Source organism: Schistocerca nitens, chromosome 3, assembly GCF_023898315.1.
Source record: "Schistocerca nitens isolate TAMUIC-IGC-003100 chromosome 3, iqSchNite1.1, whole genome shotgun sequence".
Lineage (NCBI taxonomy): Eukaryota > Metazoa > Arthropoda > Insecta > Orthoptera > Acrididae > Schistocerca > Schistocerca nitens.
Window position 1 is genome coordinate 728,113,099 of NC_064616.1, and position 21,384 is coordinate 728,134,482.

A 21,384-nucleotide genomic window follows, 5' to 3' on the forward strand; every position below is an offset into this window, starting at 1 on the left:
CTTGACTCGACCATGCGACGCATGGCGATACCACAGGATTTTATTTCCGTCCTCATGCGCCTCCTTCGTGGCGCTTCTTCGACGGTGAGAGTCAATGACAGGGAGGTAGGAACGATTCCTGTTTGCAGCTCAGTTAGGCATGGATGTCCCTTGTCGATGATACTGTTTACAATAGCGCTCGAACCATTGATGCAGAATCTTAGACGGACTCTAACAGGCGTCCGACTCCGTGTGAGCTCCTTCACGTGTCGTGCATATGCCGACGACTTGATGATACTCGTCCAGTCAGAGAACGAAGTAAGTAAGGTGGTTACCCTTCTTACTTCATACGGAGTAGCTGCGGGAAGCAGGGTCAACATGAATAAAACCAAGATCATGCACATCGGTCGAGGGCTGGACGCTCTGCACAGTCCGTTTACGACGGTGGACATCTTGCGATGCTTAGGTGTATTGTTCACCAGATCGCTACGACAATCAGCAGCGGCGAGCTATCGACGTCTCCTCTAGCACGTCCGACTGCACATACGCAACAATTCACTCCGAACGCACGACCTGCTCCAAAGGGTGGACTACACTAATGTTCACCTGGCCTCGCGACTGCCGCACCTGGCACAGGTACTGCCAATGCCACATTGTATTGCTGACAGATTAATGGCGGCCTTTGGATACTATGTCAGCCAAGGAATGTTGTTTAAGATCAAATACGAGACTTTAACTCTCCCACACCATTCTGGAGGACTTAACCTCACGGATGTGCGGAACAAGGCTCTAGCTCTATACCTGCGAGCGACGCTACCAACTTGGAACCAACGGCAACACGCCATCACGTCGGCCATCCTGGATGTGCTTCTTCCCACGTCCTTTGAACCACCGGTAGCGGTAGGCACAATCTCGCCCTCTTTTTCTCACGTCGCGCGATTTTTGTTGATTTTAGTTATGTTCAGTTACAGATACCTTCTACAAGAATCCCCACTACCCGTGAGATATATCGATACTTGCGGCGTCATCATGGCAGCAATGTTGTCGAACTTAAATACCCAACACGAAACTGGCGACAGATTTGGCGAGCTGTCCATACACCTCTCCTCACCACAGCAGCGCGATCGTCATGGTATACATTAATCAACCGCAAGACAGTCAACCGCCAACGATTGTACGACATTCGCATGGTAGATTCCCCGCTCTGCCTTATATGTGGCATGCAGGACACCGACGAACATTCTCTGCAGTGCGGTGAGGCAAAGGATGTTTGGCGGTTGACGCAACGCATCATGGCCCTCCTCCGACGCACCGACGAATCCACGATCACGACGGACGCTTTATTTTTCCCTGATTCTGTCTTTTTCCCCTCACAAAAAACATCGGCAATCCGATGGATTGGAGGACACACATCGCAATACGTGCTCTCGCGGATCTTGATATCGAGCAGGGACTATTGGCATTATCTACTAGAACAACACGACATCATCCGACGCCACTCTAAATATAAAACGCACTTTGCGAACTTTCTAGGCAGCATGTTTCATAACCCCCCGAAGCGGTGGGGAGTCACAGGTTTACGTTGTTTCGAGGGATAGGATTTACTCCCAGTGAAGTGACGAGGATGTCACTTCGGCCCTATATTTCTTTCTCTTCTTTTTTATATATGATTTTTCTTTTGGGAGATTAAAATTAAATGAATAAATAAAATATTATTGTTACTAACAAAAAAAATTACAATGTACAATGTTTCCTTCCTGCTGCCTCTCCCGTATCCTGTCATCAGGAGACGGGGACACAGTGACCAGGCCTCCAAGTACTACCCCTGCCCACTCTGCCCCCTGACCTACTTCATCTATAAAAAAAAAAAAAAAAAAAAAAAAAAAAGATGGAGCGTCTGCCATGCAAGCAGGAGATCCCGGGTTCGAGTCCCGGTCGGGGCACACATTTTCATCTGTCCCCGTTGACGTATGTCAACGCCTGTAAGCAGCTAAGGGTGTTCTTTAATTGTAATTCCTGTCAGAAAGGTCACAGTTCGTAGTAATAGACGGAAAGTGATCGAGTAAAACAGAAGTAATATCCGGCGTTCCCCAGGGAAGTGTTATAGACCCTCTATTGTTCCTGATCTATATTAACGACATAGGAGACAATCTGAGGAGCCCTCTTAGATTGTTTGCAGATGATGCTGTCATTTACCGACTTGTAAAGTCATCAGATGATCAAAACAACTTGCAAAATGATTTAGATAAGATATCTGTATGGTGCGAAAAGTGGCAATTAACCCTGAATAAGGAAAAGTGTGAAGTTATTTACAAGAGTACTAAAAGAAATCAGCTAAATTTCGATTACGCAATAAGTCACACAAATCTAAAGCTGTAAATTCAACTAAATACTTAGGGATTACAATTACAAATAACCTAAATTGGAACGATCACATAGACAATATTGTGGGTAGAGCAAACCAAAGACTGCGATTCATTGGCAGAAGACTTAGAAGGTGCAACAGGTCCACTAAAGAGACTGCTTACATCACGCTTGTCCGCCCTATTCTGGAGTAGTGCTGTGCGGTGTGGGATCAGCATCAGGTGGGACTGACGGATGACATCGAAAAAGTATTATCGCGAAATAGGGGAGATAGTGTCACAGACATGATACGTGAATTGGAGTGGAAATCATTAAAACAAAGGCGTTTTTCGTTGCGACGGGATCTACTCACGAAATTTCAATCACCAGTTTTCTCTTCCGGTTGCGAAAACATTCTGTTGGCACCCACCTACATAAGGAGAAATGATCATCACGATAAAATAAGAGCAATCAGGGCTCGCACAGAAAAAATTTAAGTTCTCGTTTTTCCCGCGTGCCGTTCGAGAGTGGAACGGAAGAGAGACAACTTGAAGGTGGTTAATTGAACCCTCTGCCAGGCACTTAATTGTGAATAGCAGAGTAATCACGTAGATGTAGTTGTAGATCATGCAAAACAACTTTTAAGAATATTCAGTTATACAGTGGAACATAGCGAACCAGCCACATCTCCCGGGTTCGATTCCCGGCGGGGTCAGGGATTTTCTCTGCCTCGTGATGACTGGGTGTTGTGTGCTGTCCTTATGTTAGTTAGGTTTAAGTAGTTCTAAGTTCTAGGGGACTGATGACCGTAGATGTTAAGTCCCATAGTGCTCAGAGCCATTTGAACCAGCCACATCCGCGTATTCTGGTCATCACGAGCTGCTGTGCACTGCTACATTCACTTACTGATATTTTCACAGTCATGCCCAACAGCTGACAGCACTACTCGTGATGAAATGGTTGAACATTCTCAGACGTGTATCTGAGGTTTCCATTGGGAAACATACTTTTGTTGCAGCTAAGACACAGCAAAGTAAACGTATATTGTAGCAAGACGGTCAAAAGGGTTTATTTCTTTAAGTAAATGCGATCCAGGCATTAGAAGATTTTTGTAATTTTTAAAAAAAATTTAACAAATGACATAAAGATCTCTTTCTCCATTCCTGGTAACGTCAGGCAGTACTAACTTAAAAATGGCTCTGAGCACTATGGGACTCAACTGCTTAGGTCATTAGTCCCCTAGAACTTAGAACTAGTTAAACCTAACTAACCTAAGGACATCACAAACATCCATGCCCGAGGCAGGATTCGAACCTGCGACCGTAGCGGTCTTGCGGTTCCAGACTGCAGCGCCTTTAACCGCACGGCCACTTCGGCCGGCCAGTACTAACTCATTATTGTTTGAAACTTCACCACTTTTTGGAAAGATTAGGATAGCCGACATCTGCGCGCAAATATGCACTGCCATCTCTAAACAACGTTGTATTTATACGGTCCAGTCAAGTTAATTTGACGACAACATGCAATAACCACTCACAGACGGTAAGTGGCACAACTAGCAGTGGAGTGTACATAAAGTTTGTCCGGAGGACCCCGAATACAGTGCAGTCGTCGCAATGCGGAAGCAGAGCGATTTATCTGACGTCCGAAAGGGCGTGATCATTTGGCTTCGGTCCAAGGGTGGACGCATTTCCGAGATGGCTACATTTGCAAACCGTTCGCATGCCGCCGTGGTTAAACTGTATCGTGCATGGCAAAATGGCGCTATCCGAAATCTGCCCCGAGGCAACTGTGGTGCACCAACAGCCATAGATGACAGGTGAGAGGAAATGTGTTGAACAACTGATCACCCAGATGAACCAAGGGGTACCAACAGTGTCTTCCCAACGACCGTTCGTGTTTATGGGTCTCCGCAGCAGGCACCTGGGTCATGCACCCGTACAAGTTGCTGTTTATCGGCGACGAAAGCTCGAAATTGCACGCCAATACCACAACTGAACGTCCACTGAGTGGCAACGCGTGGCCTTTTCAGATGAATTACATTTCATGCTTCATCAGACAGACGGCCTTTGGTGTGTACGGACCAGCAACAATCGTCGAAAGCTTCCAGACCGGAAGAGTGAGCGTTGTGGTCTGGGGAATGTTTTCGTGGTTCCCTGGGTGATTTCGTCACTCTAAAAGGCACAATGGATCAACAAAAGCGTGCATCTATCCTTGGCGACCACGTCCACCACTACATACAGTTTGTTTTTCCCGGGCACGATGGCGTCTACTGATAGAACAATGCAATGTGTCCCACAGCTCGCAGTGTACGTACGCGGTCCGAAGAGCACCGGGATGGGTTTACCGTACTCCTTGGTCACCGGACCCTCCGGATTTAAAACCGATCGAGAATCTGTCTGGCCGCATCAATCGGGCTGTTCGCCCCATGGATATTCATCCGTGAAATCTAACGCAGCTCGCCTCGGTACTGGAGTCCGCATGGCGCCACATCGCTGTTGGTACCTTCCAGAACTTCGTTGGTTCAAATGGCTCTGAGCACTATGGGACTTAACATCTGAGGCCATCAGTCCCCTAGAACTTAGAACTACTTAAACTTAACTAACCTAAGGACACCACACACATCCATGCCCGAGGCAGGATTCGACCTGCGACCGTAGTGGTCGCGCGGTTCCAGACTGGAGCACCTAGAACCGCTTGGCCACACTGGCCGGCGAACCTCATTGGTATTGACATTTCTGCACGTCCTCGCTGCAAACGGTGGTTACTCAGGCTTTTGACAGGTGGTCAAATCGACCCACCCAACCACCCCTCTATCCCTCCCTCCCACCTCCCTTCCTCCCCCCCCCCCCCACCCGAAATAAAATCCTGGTTACATCTCTGGGACACTGTATAAAAAGTAAGTACACATCATTTACCTATCAAGAGGTTCCATTAAAGAGACACTCATGCGTCTAAATGAATTTTATCCATAGTGGATGCTGTTGAACTCCTTTATAGGGTGTAGAAAAATTTCCGCTACCAGTCACAATACAAGGTTATTTATTTGTCACACGACCGGTTTCAGGCTTCCGTACATGTTTATATGCTGGAGATCACTATAAATACAAAAAAATTATTTGCTGGTGACCAAACAGATACAACTGGAACATTTTGTCTGCATGCTGCCTTGCCACTTACAATTGTCACAGTTGTATATGTTTAGTCACCAGCAAATAATTTTTTTTTTGTATTTATACAGTGATCTGCAGCATATAAACATGTACATGAATGTGTAAGTAGGCTGTTTAGGTTTTTATGTTGGTAACCCCACGTAGCGCTCTATATGAAAATCACTGACTGTGCTGTGTGAAGTCTGTGCCTGGTTTGCATTGTTGGAATATTTGCTATTATAGTGTTCGGCAGTTGGATGTGAACAGCGCGTAACGTTGCGCAGTTGGAGGTGAGCCGCCAGCAGTGGTGGATGTGGGGAGAGAGACGGCTGAGTTTTGAGAGCGGACGATCTGGACGTGTTTCCATCAGAAAGAGTAAATTTGTAATACTATATATCATGAACTGATATATATATATATATATATATATATAAAGATGACTTTTGAATATTATTAGCCGGCCGAAGTGGCCGTGCGGTTAAAGGCGCTGCAGTCTGGAACCGCAGGACCGCTACGGTCGCAGGTTCGAATCCTGCCTCGGGCATGGATGTTTGTGATGTCCTTAGGTTAGTTAGGTTTAACTGGTTCTAAGTTCTAGGGGACTAATGACCTCAGCAGTTGAGTCCCATAGTGCTCAGAGCCATTTGAACCATTTTTTTGAATATTATTAAGGTAAATACATTGTTTGTTCTCTATCGAAATCTTTCATTTGCTAACTATGCCTATCAGTAGTTAGTGCCTTCAGTAGTTAGAATCTTTTATTTAGGTGGCAGAATTGGCGCTCGCTGTATTGCAGTAGTTCGAGTAACGAAGATTTTTGTGAGGTAAGTGATTCATGAAAGGTATAGGTCATTGTTAGTCAGGGCCATTCTTTTGTAGGGATTATTGAAAGTCAGATTGCGTTGCGCTAAAAATATTGTGTGTCAGTTAAGTGTTGATCAGAATAAGTAAAGAGAGAAATGTCTGAGTACGTTCAGTTCTACTCAGCTGTTTAAAAATCAAATAACGTAAGAGGTTTATCAGCACAGTAATTCATCAATTTTTGTAAGGGGAGGTTTCAAATGTATAAACACCTGAAGATGGGCGCAAGTATGAAACCCGTCGTGTAACAAATAAATATTCTTTTATTGTGACTGGTAGCGGAAATTTTTCTACACTGTTTCGGGGGAGGAGATATTATTCCAAATTTTTAAATCAACGGTAGTGTCTACTAATTTGTTAAATTTTATATGTGCTTTTGAATTCTATGTTATCGAAATATTATTGACAGTTTGTAACGCTACTTCGGAGAGAAAATCCTGTGGAATATTTTCCTGGAGTTTTGTGTTTTGCTCGTTTGTATCGCTTTGCATTCTTCTATCAAGTTTTTTGTCGCTCTTCAATACTGCTTCGGCCGTGGCGAATAACGAGCGAAGTTCGGCTATGTGGTAGCATCGGTGCATTTAGGGCGTGAAACACCAACGAGGTTCGTCAGACGCAGTCACATCCGGGTGCCAATTAACGACCGACGTATAAGCGCCGCCTCTGTTTTATATGACCTCTCTTACCTTCGCTGATACGAACCCCGAGTTCTTTGGAAAAGGTGTCCCCAGACACACAAACGATAATTTTGGAAATGTATACACCCACAGAAAAGGACTTACACGATTCTAAGATGGAGTAAGTCCCCACCTGTGTCAAAATAATTATGTGATTTCATCTTTACCATCTTAACGTTGCCTTGCAGGGCTTTGCATATTTTTATTGCCCTCGTTCTTTTGAATTTAATGCCCATTTTTCACAAATGGTTCTGAGTTATGATCGTCAGTGGTCTGCTCGTGATGTTTAAATCGCAAGTGAAATGTAACAAGTCTTGTCTGATTATAATGAGAGCACCTGGAAAACACAGTGACAGCTTGAAACCACGCACAACAAGAAAAAGTTACAAAAGACGGAATATGGTGTGCAATGTTAGCAACAAAAGGAAGCAAGAGATCTAGTTTAGAGCTTTATGTCTCGTCTACACAGAAGTCACGAAAGACGGACTACTGGTGACACCGAGAAGAATGGAACAGAACTTAATTTTATCAGAGGAAGGATCCCGGATAATCAGCTCAACTGCTAAAAAGAAACTAATGAAATTCTAAAACATTTCATCCCCCTTCTCGCAACTCTACACTACTGGCCATTACAATTGATACACCACGAAGATGACGTGCTACAGACGCGAAATTTAACCGACAGGAAGGAGATACTGTTATATATGATTAGCTTTTCAGAGCATTCACACAAGGTTGGCGCCGGTGGCGACACCTACAACGTGCTGACATGAGGAAAGTTTCCAACCGATTTCTCATACACAAACAACAGTTGACCGGCGTTGCCTGGTGAAACGTCGTTGTGATGCCTCGTGTAAGGAGGAGAAATGGTACCATCGCGTTTCCGACTTTGATAGAGGTCGAATTGTAGCCTATCGCGATTGCGGTTTATCGTATTGCGACATCGCTGCTCGCGTTGGTCGAGACCCAATGACTGTTAGCACAATATGGAATCGGTGGGTTCAGGAGGGTAATACGGAACTCCGTGCTGGATCCCAACGGCCTCGTATCACTAGCAGTCGAGTAGACAGGCTTCTTATCAGCATGGCTGACACGGATCGTGCAGCCACGTCTCGATCCCTGAGTCAACAGATGGGGACGTTTGCAAGACAGCAACCATCTGCACGAACAGTTCGTTTGCAGCAGCATGGACTATCAGCTCGGAGACCATGGTTACGGTTACCCTTGACGCTGCATCACAGACAGGAGCGCCTGCGATGGTGTACTCAACGACGAACATGGGTGCACGGATGGCAAAACGTCATTTTTTCGGATGAATCCAGGTTCTGTTTACAGCATCATGATGGTCGCATCCTTGTTTGGCGACATCGCGATGAACGCACATTAGAAGCGTGTATTCGTCATAACGATACTGGCGTATCACCCGGCGTGATGGTATGGGATGCCATTGGTTACACGTCTCGGTCACCTCTTGTTCGCATTGACGGCACTTTGAACAGTGGACGTTACATTTCAGATGCGTTACGACCCGTGACTCTACCCTTCATTCGATCCCTGCGAAACCCCACATTACAGCAGGATAATGCACGACCGCAGGTTGAAGGTCCTGTACGGGCCTTTCTGGATACAGAAATTTTCGACTGCTGCACTGGCCATCACATTCTCCAGATCTCTCACCAATTGAAAACGCCTGGTCAATGGTGGCCGAGCAACTGGCTCGTCACAATACGCCAGTCTCTAATCTTGATGAAGTGTGGTATGGTGTTGAAGCTGCATGGGCAGCTGTACCTGTACATGCCATCCAAGCTCTGTATGACTCAATGCGCAGGAGTATCAAGGCCGTTATTACGGCCAGAGGTGGTTGTTCTGGGTACTGATTTCTCAGGATCTATGCACCCAAACTGCGTGAAAATGTAATCACATGTCAGTTCTAGTATAATATATTTGTCCAATGAATACCCGTTTGTCATCTGCATTTTTTCTTGGTGTAGCAATTTTAATGGCCAGCAGAGTATTACACTGCGCAGCAGAATTAAAGGACCAATTTTTCGAAACCACGGAACTCCCTGTCATTGCGACGCATAAGTGTGAAATGTGGCTCAAATGCGATACAACGTTCCTCTGTAACTGTACAAAAGCGTGCCACACTGTGACGTCACTCTCGTACTCGACGACGCTTTAAACAGCGAGGTGTTGTTGACACATGCAAGAAAACGCCACAGCTCAGATGTTCACGTTGGCTGCAAGGTGAGTTAATGATGTCACACTGACACCAAATTTCACCACAATTCTGCGCAACATCACCGTGGACGTGTCACACGATGAGAAGGTCGCCACATTCCCTCTTGCCCACAATTCACACCTTCTTTTGACGCCTCTGCGATGGAGATCAGAACCGCGACGCGGTTTGTGTGACCGAGGAAAATATTTCATACACACTGCCGCTCAGGTTCGACACGTAAAGGCTTCGGGGGTGGCATACAGAGTGACAATGAAACCTTTTCCGTGAGGCGTTGATTCCCACACATTTCGCAGTCGAAAACTCCAGTTCGCAGTGCGGTGAACAACCTTGGATAATGCTGACACCTTTGGACGTTTCAAACTTTCTCTAAGGACATTGTAGGGCTGCTTTGCAATTTAACGTTATTGGACCTCTTTGGAGTCTAACGCGACCGCAATTTTTGCTCTCATGTACAGGTTGGAACAACAAGGGACCGTTCAAAACCATTCAACATAGCTTAAACGTGATTCGAAGCAGCCAAGCGTACTTTTGTTTTTTTAGTATTCCGGTTTTGCGCTCTCCAGTCGCGTCATCACAAGGGAGTGTAACTTTAAAATGTGCGCGAATTAAACGGCAAAGGGTCCCTATGAGACCTCCTAGTTCTGCAACACATTCGGGCCACCCACGTACCTTTGCTGATCACTTTAAAAATGTACATGTCAAAAATTTAGGCACTAAATCAGCTTCGTGGCTGCTATAGCGCCTGAGGGTTAGCGTTTTCGACATGATTTACGTGGATTTTGCCTACCTTCAGGCGCCAGTGCTGCTGTACCCTTCGCTGCTTCAGATCACAGGTGTCAAGAACGTCTTCCTGCTGCTCATCGCACTGTGAGCTGTGGTTTTCCCCGTCAAATGCGTGAGAATCAACGCCCAAAAGGGAAGCAGTGGTTTCATTGTCGCCCTTTATGTGGTTCAGAAGCCATTGTAACATTGCAAGCTATTTCGAGCAGTTAGTTCATGAGCCCACGCGAGTAGAAAACGGTTGTGAAAACACACTTGACCCCTTAACCACAAATAATCCTGTGTTAATAACGAGCATCAAAACCGATTCAGGGATTAGTGAATACAGGGTTGTCGTAGCGAGACTGAATATTGTAATCCCCAAATCCTCGAAAAATAAGCGAAAAATATACCTATTCAAAAAAGAAGATAAAAATTCACTGACACCTTCCTGAGAGACAATCTCCACTCATTCCAAATTAATAACATAAGTTTAGACCAGATGTGGCTTGAATTCAAAGAAATAGTATCGGCAGCAATTGAGAGATTTATACCAAATAAATTAACAAACGACGGAGCTGATCCTCCTTGTTACACAAAACGGGTTAGAAGACTGTTGCAGAAACAACGAAACAAACATGCCAAATTTAAACAGACGTAAAATCCCCAAGATTGCTGATCTTTTACAGAAGCTCGAAATTTAGCGCGGACTTCAATCCGAGATGCTTATAACAGTTTCCACAACGAAACTTTGTCTCGAAACCTGGTAGAAAATCCGAAGAGATTCTGGTCGTATGTGAATTAGGTTAGCGGCAAGAAACAATCAATGCCTTCTCTGCGCGATACCAATGGAGATACTATCGAAGACAGTGCTACCAAAGCAGCCTTCTGAAATGCCTTCACAAAAGAAGACAAAGTAAATATTCCAGAATTCGGTGTGGGATCCTTACAAGATAGGACTGACGGAGTACATCGAAAAAGTTCAAAGAAAGGCAGCACGAAATATGGGAGAGGGTGTCATAGAATTGGTACAGGATTTGGGCTGGACATCGTTAAAAGAGAGGCGTTTTTCGTTGCGACGGAATCTTCTCACGAAATTCCAATCACCAACTTTCTCCTCCGAATGCGAAAATATTTTGTTGGCACCGACCTACATAGGGAGAAACGATCACCACAATAAAATAAGGGAAATCAGAGCTCGTACGGAAAGATATAGGTGTTCATTCTTTCCGCGCGCTATACGAGATTGTAATAATAGAGTATTGTGAAGGTGGTTCGATGAACCCTCTGCCAAGCTCTTAAATGTGATTTACATAGTATCCATGTAGCTTTAGATGTAGATGTATGTTGAAGAGGCCAGCTTTCCCGCTGGATATGTCGAACGACTCCATAAGGCAACAACGCAGCCTTCAGAAATGAATCGTCAACTTCGAGCGGAAGATCGTAGACTCTAAACGGAATATACTCGATCGACGCAATTTCAAGGAGTACTGGGCTAACGGAACCATCATGATGTGTAAGCATCATCTGAGAACCAACCCAAGAGAGAAGCCGATCTACTTGCAAGGGATCTTGAAACTTCACAAATAAACGCATACTAATCAGAACGAAAATAAGCAGTACCTACCTGATCAGATGTGACTTGAATCATATCAACCACCCAATCGTGAACTTCTGGAGAGCCTGGTTGAAAATGGCGCGTACTCATGTCAAAACCGAAACGAACGGTACCCTGACGAGGAATATTCTTGCGAGACGCGACTGACATCATGACGCAGGCAGAGAGCACCGCCGCCAGAGAACAAACCAACAACAATCTCCGCTAGGCAAGAACGAATCGACATCTGCCAATACACACACAAGACTGAGCTCACACAAGTTCGACAGACGCGATGCTACTGTACAGGCGGAAGTAAGAACAACCTGCTCGCTCGACGCGCAAGGTGTAGCTGCCCACTTTGGCTATCCGTGCACGACTCTCTGCCACAACCTGTACTCGTTCACACATTTTGTTTGTCTCACGGAGCTCGCTGTTGAAAATGCCGTCCTATTCCATCTTGCTTCTTCGTAGAACTGTGAGGGATCTCTGGCTATTGGGCTGTTTCGGGATAAAACCTTTTTCTGTGCTCACATGCTTGTGGCGTATACCCCTAGATTTTAGCGTTAGAACTTATACATTCTTCTTGAGTGGTAGATAATAAGTCTGCAAAGTATTTTCTTGGACTATTAATGATGTACGTTTGGGTTTTCATCCAACATGTTGATTCGGTGTTATGCACAATATTTCTACAACCGACCGGGTATCTTCCTCAGCTGTTGCGAGATATGTTGTTAAACGTACTCGCAGTCTGGACTCCAACTAGACTGTTAATAATTGTTGTCATGCCGCTACTTACTGCCGACACCTACTACACCTTTCCATGCTCATTCGTTTTTCAGGGCCCGCACTGTTATTCCGCAAAATGCGCATTCTCTGGAGGATGAGATGACCTCGAGATCTCTATAGATTACTCGTCTCGTCATATTTCATTTCATGATTTTATTCTAGCCAGTGCTCGGAGACAAGTGATTTGCTTGTTTGTTTTAGTCGAGCGTGTCGCTGATGTTTCTTGCATCTCTCTACGACTGGTTTAACTGTCTGCTCCACGTAAGACATTCCAAATTCTCATGGAATGCGGTACACACTCGGCCCAGGGGACATTAGATCATCTTCGTTAACGGGAGCAAAACATCAGTCTTTCCGGAAATTGAGCCTGTGTAAGGCAAATATGCTATCCTTAGCTTCTCTTTTTCTTTCCTAGTCTCAAAAATTTCCCTAGGCTTGTTGATTTTGACAACAACGCCCGTTAAATTTGTCGATCTGAACACTCACTACTGGTAGGTGTTGTAATTCTTTGGCGAGGGTCTCCTTGTCTGACTGGAGTCTAGCACGAAATATCTTTGTGACGGATGATGACTGCTGAGGGCAAGAAGATGGAGATCAGAGTGTGTGGGTTTTTTATATACGCTGTGGGACAAGTATCCATCTGCTTTTCTCTTAAGTAACATGTCGAGGAATGGGGGCTGGCCCTCTTATTCAAATGCTGTCGCGACTTTTTATCACAATGGATGTTCCAGAAACTCTTCCATTCTTTTTGTTCCTTGAGGCCACAACACAAATGTGTCGTCCACGTATCGACTGAAACACCTTTGTTTGAACTTCACAGATACTAGTGCGTTTGCTTCGAAGTATTCATGTATAGATTCGTCCCAACAGGAGATAACGGACAGAGCATCACCATTCGTGTGACGATCGTGCAGAGCGTGACAGCTCATATCGCGAATTGGCTCAAGTCTGAACCGTGTTGGTGCTAGGCGAGAATTACGACTTTGACATATGCTGAGTCACTCTTCATATGAGAGTGCCTGCTAGCTTATTCCCCACACTCCTCTTCGTAATGGTACAATCGACCTTTTCCCGACCCTTTTGAGCACCTTTCTGGTCTGCAAAACAAATGCGACAAAGAGCAGACTCATCAGCCTTGTGTACTATGTAGTCGCTAAACAGAGACAGTTCACGACGCTTACTTCAGAGTGGTTAGAGGAATAGATTATATGCGCCCAGCACGTATCGTAGTCCCTCTACAGTCCCTTCGGTCCACACACACACACACACACACACACACACGTCTGTCTTTGAGTGGTGACTGCGTACGAGCAGTAGTTAGATGACATTAACTTAATCCAACTCTATTAACTGCAGTAATGGCTTTGTTACGGCATTAAAAACATTTTAATATCAATTTTTGCCACTAGATTCATCAGGTAACAGGCTTGGCAAAGGATAACTGCCAGAATAAAAAGTTGTGAAAGGTTCAAGTAATAATGAAGCGATTATTCAGTCCCAATTAGCTCGGACATTTGTCCTTATTGTTTTCCAGAAGCTCTACAGGGGTTAGATTTTATCCATGATTCACACGAGGTCGTGGTTGCAAAAATCAGTATTTGAATGTAGGTTCAATCACCTTTCACAATGTAAAAGCACTAAAATTGACGCGTTTAGAAGGAGCTAGCCTTCGTCATCACAATTCTGCTACAAGAATTTCACAAAAATAATAAATATTAAATGCAAAAAAAAAAAAATAATATTAAAAGTTCGGGGACACTTCCCTAACAACCACGTCTACCTAAAATGTGCTTCATCGTCATTCATCCAGTCGGTACAATACACTAAAATGAACCAACGTACGTACTCAGTAAATGTAGGCAGTCACGGCAATAGCTATAGACGTGGCACTTCCGGTATTCATAGACTGCTTACATCGATTCATTTTAGTGTCTTACTGACTTGATCCAGATGATGAAGCACATTTTAGAAAAACACATTTAGCAAAGAAGTGAGCACGAATTTTTAGTACTGATAATTATATTTTTATCTTTATAGCCTTTATAAAGTTCTTCCGACGATGAGGGCTTGCTCCTCAGAAACACGTCAATTTTAGTGCTTTTCCATTGTGAAACATTCGATGAGCCTATTATTGATAATTTTAGAAAAAATGTGAATCTGCAGACAGTTACTAAAATTGAGTCCTGTGTTTGGACGTGGAATTTTCTATTGTGGTTGGAGTACTTGCAGAGGTAAAAATAATAACCATGTAGCAATTCCTAATTCTGTTTCGCGAGTAACGTTAGTTTTGCACACTCTATTAATGAATGGAGGTGATAAATTGCAAAGAGTGGATACAGGTCACCCACTAAAACACTGTATCCAAGGTGTTAAACTCCGTTAACAGCTGCATTGTTTTTCATAAGCTGTACAGGGGTTTGATTTTATCCATGGTGGATACGAGGTCGTGGTTGTTAAAATAAATGCAAATGTACGGGACGCGGAACATTGCTTGACTCGCCGAAAAGTAGCCCAGTAACAGGAAGACTGTAGATTCTGCTTTATATGAGAAAAGTAATAAAGTAGGCTACTGAATAAGAAGGAGTGAACTTAAACACTGCCCACGACGTGTGTGTATAAAGGTAAGGAGAATTTTGTAACTTCTTGCGTTGTGTCAGACAGATTCGCGTAATTTTTTTCGTTTTTGGTTCAATGAACACCTGTGATAAGTATATGTACAATGTTAATCATATAGTATATTTAGCTCGTCATTTGTTAAGAAGGTTACATGTGTTTTGACAGTATCGGCGATTATTTCATTCGTATACAAATTCTGCAAGGAATTTGTATTACATTTTGCTATAAGACTGTAATAAAGCCCAGTAAGGTTTTATAAACACTAATTTTTGCTTTTGGTGAGTTTGCTATGAGTAAAATAAGGTTTTACCAGTAGCTTTGAGAAAAAAGCTTTGATGCCTGGACGCCCCATCGCATAATCAAATGCTTCAAATGGCTCTGAACTTAGAACTACTTAAACCTAACTAACCTAAGGACATCACACACATCCATGCCCCAGGCAGGATTCGAACCTGCGACCGTAGCGGTCACGCGGTTCCAGACGGAAGCGCCTAGAACCGCACGGCCACAACGGCCGGCATCGCATAATCAACCACTGAAATGTGTTAGAAGTTAAAGTAATCATCATGAACGATCTTCGATTAACAATCGATTGGAATATCAACCGACTCATGGCACGCAATTTTGTTTTTCGATAATTTGGCTATGAAAAGCGTGACGGCAAAATTATTTCCAAAATTAATGAACTTCGAACAAAAACAATGGCGAATGCTGGTTTCTCAGGAGTCGCTAGGCGAAGTAAACATCGATGCCGAACTACTGAAACTGTAAGTAGGCTGTTTAGGATTTCTTATTGGTAACGTCACGTAGCGCTCTGTATGAAAATCACTGGCTGTGCTGTGTGCAGTCTGTGGCTAGTTTGCATTGTTGTCTGCCATTGTAGTGTTGGGCAGCGGCAGTTGGCTGTTAACAGCTTGCAAGCTGTAGTTCGAGTAACGAAGATTTTTGTGAGGTAAGTGGTTTGTGAAAGGTATATGTTAATGTTAGTCAGGGCCATTCTTTTGTAGGCTTGCAAGCTAAAATTGACTCAGTTGCATCTACCGAATCGGTTACGCAACTTGCAAAAACTCAGGAAAACTTAAAGGACACAGTAGATACGATTTCAATACAAATGGACACTCTGAAACTTGGTTCAGAAAAACACACAGAGGAAATAATTTCACTATCGGATAAAGTAGCAGAACTTTCAGATCAGAACATGATGATTTTGACTATAAGCTGTTCATCACTACATGTAAATTTAAAACATTTAAGAATTCTGGCAACGACATTCATCCACAAGCGTGGCTCCATCAATTCTCTCATTGTTTTCCTCCCAACTGGTCATTAGAGCACAGATTAGAATTTATGTGTGGCTACTTAGAGAATGAACCAGCTGTAAGAATGCGATCGGTCATGGTGTAGGCAGTGAAACAATTAGTGAACAGGGAAGCATTATCGATCGATCGGTATACTGGTACTGCTAATGAGATTTTAATGCAACATTTTGGTTTACTTGAAAATACATTCTGGTATTAAAGTACTTTCTGTGAGATACAGATGAGACAGTGGTTAGTTTATGTGACAGCTACACGATTTTATCACGACGCTACTAATAAATGACAATTTACAATGTTGCTTTTGCAGTGTTTCTGTTTTATATCTGCACAGTTTTTCTGTATTATTCTGGAAAGTAAAACATGTTTTAGTAGTAACTTTTGTGGTATAGCTACAATGAGACAGCCTTTTTCGTAGCACAACAATACGTTACATTATAGTACTTTCTTCATCACGGCAATAAGCGTAATAACTACGATATCTATACGCAAAGCATCTCACTTTTGTTTATGATGAGGTGAGTACATTGACTTCAGCAGAACTTTGCTTACAGAGGACGATAACTACGACACTTCAACAGAATTATCTTACAGCAAGACGCACATTTAGCGCTACAGGACACGCATTTCAGTGATTAATTTTGTACTTAAAACATTTATGTTTAAAGATTTTTGAATTACAAAGAAAGTTTTCCGTGATACATTTCATTCCATTGCTGTAATCTGTAACACCTGAGGGTATAATTATATTAATCCTCAGGGAGGTACACGCTTACTTTGTGTATCATGTGTTTGGCAAGCACAAGGAGCCCTAGCTAATATGGTATTTGCTTATACAACTTTACACATCGGTACCATATTTCTCTAAGACAGAATTACACAGCTATCTGATCATTTAACTGAGAGAGACAAACATTTTTTTTTCTACGTCAGTGACAGATGTTTACGCAATTACACAGCTGGATAACTTCACACTTATGAAATTGTATTTTGTCTGTACTGTGTGAACCGTTCATATTTTTCGGAACCATTGTGATACTATGAGAGCTTTGAATGATATATTTGGTATGGGATCATGATTTTTAAAGTACATTTGAGGTAGATGAAACTTTTGACATAAGCAGAGAATTTTTTTTAGGTTTTGAAATTATTGGAGGAAGCTACGACGATTTTGAGATTTGGCTGAGGGTTTATGATGTTATGATGACGATGTGTATTACGCTGTTGCGGAATGTTTATGATCAATAAGCTGATGCTATATGAGGAATTTGATTATGCTACATATTTCTTATGATGAAATATTGAAGAAGTGTCGACGAATATGTATATGTATAAGAAGGTAAAGAATAATGAGTAGTGGTTAGGGACTCTGATTTGTGGAAAAGGATGTTGGAAACCAAAAATCGTGCTTTAAGAATTATGAAATGTGTGTACATGCGTGAATGTATTACAATGCTGTCGAAATTTTTTTTGGACACTGTTATATTTATAGGATTTTATTTTCTACACATTTGTAACGCAAATTCTCAACCTGTGAAAATATTTTTATATGAGACTGTCACTGTAGTGCAAACTGATGTAAATATTTCGGTAAGGAAGGTAGGTCACTGTAAGCACCCAGTTACGCGACAGTCGCCTGGAAAAAAAAAAAGCCATGCATTGGTTAATATAAAATTTAATAGATGTGCTAATGTAAATGTTTTCTGTCTACAGATCCATTAAACAATAATTTTATGATGTACTTAAAAAAACAAAGGAGCACAAAAAACATTTCCCTTCACAGGAATTGCATACAGAATTTTCTTTTCAAGTACTTGGTAATTTCTTTTGTAGAATAAATTGTGATGCATCACTCTAGTGTTAAGATGTGACATAGGTATTAAACATGGCCATTTTTACTGTAATATTTTTTATGCTTGAGCTTTGTCATAATTAGATATAAGTTATTGCATTTGCTGCTGCTGCTTGCTTTGCCAATTTCCATTTTTTTGTCATTGCTGTTTGTGTTACTTGTTTTGTGCTGCTGCATTCCCTTGTCCCTTAGTATATACATCTGAGCTCAGTAGATTTAAGTTAGCTTAAAATGGGGTAGGCTATATAAGAGAACGAGTTGTGATGAATTGGAAGAAATGCATTGAGAAGCTATAAGAATATGGTTTGGCCAAAAAAGTATTTTGAAAGAGGATATGAACAAAAAAGTAGGGTTTAGAGACAACAAGTTTAGGTAGGATTTTCTTGGAAATAAATGATGTAAGATAATGGAAAATAAATAATGAGGTAAGAAATATGTGAACATATAAATACAGAAAGCATGCTTCGATAGGATGTTTTGGTGAAAACAAATGTTGAAATAAGACGAAAGATCTATGGAATGAAGTTTTGGGTTGGACTGCAGTACCAAATGTTACACTGAAAACGAACCCTGTCCTTTCCATTGTGTTATCCCCCTATGTGTTTGTGTACTCTTGTATATTTGTGTTTTTTCCTGTCTTTATGTGTTTAGCTGATGACAGCTATGTTGTAGAATTTTTCTAGTACTATGTTATTTACTTTGTAAAGACGTTTAGACATTATTTATTCTGTTTCGTTGCTCATATGTGAAGGTGATGTTTCAAAAGTTATTCTGATCTTTATGTATGTACTTATGTCATTATTTTTGTAACACTGATGTATATGTTTATTTCTATTCTTATGTAAAGCCTGTACTACAAATGTTATCTGTATTGTTACGTTCTTTAATGATGTATTTTGTACCTTTGTAATTGTATTCTTATGTTATAAAATTGTAATTGACATCAGTTCATCAAATTAAGTAACTTGTAAGTTCCATTTCACTGCACACGTTTCTGTTGGTCATAGTATATGGACAATATGTGAGAAGTAGGGACTGTTAGTGTTTGCACGTGTGTTAAAAATTCAGCAAGGGACTGGATAACAGCATTGCTGGTTCTAAGGACAATTCCAAAAACTTTGTGAGTGCACAAGTGGTGGTTATGGACTTTCTATATTGTCTGCAAGACTCTTCGATGGTGATTGTGCACCTGCACAGTCGCAGCAGATGGCTGCTGGTCATCTCTACAAGGACTACAGTGGGTCTACACCTTTGATGATCCAACAATACCATTATTTCTACAAGGACTGCAGTGGGTCTGCACCTCTGGTGGCCCACCAATACCGTAATCTCTACCAGGACTACAGTGGGTCTACTCTGTGATGACCTACCTACCAATATTCTTCAAAACTTCGACTGACTCTGCGGTGGGTTTGCTCTGTTGTGGCCCATTACCTGTCTGCATGTCAAGAGTCAGCACTGTCTTTTCGTTGGAAGGACAACACTGCTTCTTCAAGACTGCATGGAAATCCACTACTTCCGTGTGCATTTTCTTCTGCTGCTCAGACTTTGAGAAAAACACTGCTATTTTACTGTGATGAACGATCAGGACTGTCTTCATGGACTGTGAGAAAATTTTAGCTTTTGACCAACATTGTATCAATTTGATTTCTTTTTTATTGTAATTATGAAAAATTTTATCAAATCATTATTGGGCACTGCCCAAAACAATTTGTAAAATTTTTTGTGGGGAGCATGGGGGCTATGTAAGTAGGCTGTTTATGTTTTCTTATTGGCAACGTTACGTAGCGCTCTGTATGAAAATCACTGGCTGTGCTGTGTGCAGTCTGTGGCTAGTTTGCATTGTTGTCTGCCATTGTAGTGTTGGGCAGCTGGATGCGAACAGCGCGTAGCGTTGCGCAGTTGGAGGTGAGCCGCCAGCAGTGGTGGATATGGGGAGAGAGATGGCGGAGTTTTGAAATTTGTAAGACTGGATGTCATGAACTGCTATATATATTATGACCATTAAGGTAGATACATTGCCTGTTCTCTATTAAAATCTTTCATTTGCTAACTATGCCTATCAGTAGTTAGTGCCTTCCGTAGTTTGAATCTTTTATTTAGCTGGCAGTAGTGGCGCTCGCTGTATTGCAGTAGTTCGAGTAACGAAGATTTTTGTGAGGTAAGTGATTTGTGAAAGGTATATGTTAATGTTAGTCAGGGCCATTCTTTTGCAGGGATTATTGAAAGTCAGATTGCGTTGCGCTAAAAATATTGTGTGTCAGTTTAAGCACAGTCTTACATAATTGTTCAAAGGGGACGTTTCAAAACCTATAAGAACTGGTAAGGAAACATGGGTTTTCATACATGACTTCGAAACTATAGCTCAATCGTCCCAATGGAACCATTGTGGACCGCCAAGACGGAAAAAGCTCGAGATTGACAGGTGCGGGCAAATGTGAAGGTTATTTTCTCTGTATTCATCGATTCTCTCGGCATAGAGCATTATGTGTCCCCGCTACAACGCCGAACGATCAGTAAGGAGTACTAAACTGTCCATTCGCATTAATGTGACTCAGAAGTCTGAATATTCTCTTTTTGCAGCAAGAACCACTGCGAGACTTATAGAAAGAGTGTCAGTGAGTTTCTGGAGGGTAACGACAAGGATGAGTAGCCACGCCGACACCACCTGCGCTAGATTTATCGGTTGAGCGCCCACGGCGTGAAAATTCGGTCGAGGTGGTCTCACACATTGTCATTTGGGTTTAAATCCGGGGGATCTGGTGGCCAGGGAAGTACAGTAAACTTATCATGGTGCTCTTCGGACCAAGCAAGTACTATGAGAGCTATGTGACGTCTTGCATCGTCCTGCTGGCAGATGCAATCGTGCCGAGAATAAACAAACTGTAGTACTGGACAGTGTCCCCAGGATAGACGCATAGTTCTGTTGATCCATTTTGCCTTCCAGAATCACGAGACCACCCAGGGAATGCGACGAAAACATTCTCGAGACCATAACGCTCACTCCCCAGGGTGTTTGATTTCAGTCCGATGTAGCATAAAACATCATTCATCTGAAAAAGGCCGCCTGTCGCCATTCAATGGACGTCTAGTTGCTGTACTGGCGTGCAAATTCCAGCCTTTGCCGCCGATGAACAACAGTCAGCATGGGTGCATGAACCAGACAGACGCCTACTGCGGAGGCCCATGCACAGCAACGTT